Here is a 1,345-nt window from a genome sequence, read left to right on the forward strand (position 1 = left end):
TGGTCATACGTTAGTCATACCTTGGCCATAACTTGGTCATACCTTGGCCATGCCTTGGCCATACCTTGGTCATACCTTGGTCATACCTTGGTCATACCTTGGCCATACCTTGGTCATACCTTGGTCATACCTTAGTCATACCTTGGTCATACCTTGGTTATAAATTGGTCATACCTTGGTCATACCTTGGTCATACCTTGGTCATACCTTGGTCATACCCTGGCCATACCTTGGTCATACCTTGGTCATACCTTGGTCATACCTTGGCCATACCTTGGCCATATCTTGGCCATACCTTGGTCATACCTTGGCCATACCTTGGTCATACCTTGGTCATACCTTGGTCATACCTTGGCCAAAACTTGGTCATACCTTGGTCATACCTTGGTCATACCTTGACCATACCTTGGCCATACCTTGGTCATATCTTGGTCATATCATGGTCATACCTTGGTCATACCTTGGTCATACCTTGGCCATACCTAGGTCATACCTTGGTCATATCTTGGCCATACCTGGGTCATGCCTTGGTCATACCTTGGTCATACCTTGGTCATACCTTGGTCATACCTTGGTCACACCTTGGTCATACGTTAGTCATACCTTGGTCATACCTTGGTCATACCTTGGTCATACCTTGGTCATACCTTGGCCATACCTTGGCCATACGTTTGTCATACCTTGGCCATACCTTGGTCATACCTTGGCCATACCTTGGCCATACCTTGGCCATACATTGGTCATACCTTGGTCATACCTTGGCAATTCTTTAACTATACCTTTGTCATACCTTGGTCATACCTTGGCCATACCTAGGTCATACCTTGGCCATACCTTGGCCATACCTTGGCCATACCTTGGCCATACCTTGGTCATACCTTGGTCATACCTTGGTCATACCTTGGTCATACCCTGGTTATACCTTGCTTCATACCTTGGCCATACCTTGGTCATACCTTGGCCATACCTTGGTCATACCTTGGCCATACCTTGGTCATACCTTGGTCATACCTTGGTCATACCTTGGTCATACCTTGGTGCATGCCTTGCCCATACCTTGAGCATACCTTGTACAAATCTTGGCCATACCCTTGGCCATACCTGTGGTCATACCTTGCGTCATACCTTGGTACATCCCTTGGCCATACCATGGGCATACCTTGGTCATACCTTGGGCATACCTTGGCCATACCTTGGGCATACCTTGGGCATACCTTGGGCATACCTTGGTCATACACTTGGGCATACCCATGGGCATACCATGGGCATACCATGGTGATAACTTGGGCATACCCTGGGCATACCCTGTGTCATACCCTTTGCGCCAACACGGGCCCACCCTGGT

Source organism: Branchiostoma floridae, chromosome 1 (genome assembly GCF_000003815.2).
Source record: "Branchiostoma floridae strain S238N-H82 chromosome 1, Bfl_VNyyK, whole genome shotgun sequence".
Taxonomy (NCBI): domain Eukaryota; kingdom Metazoa; phylum Chordata; class Leptocardii; order Amphioxiformes; family Branchiostomatidae; genus Branchiostoma; species Branchiostoma floridae.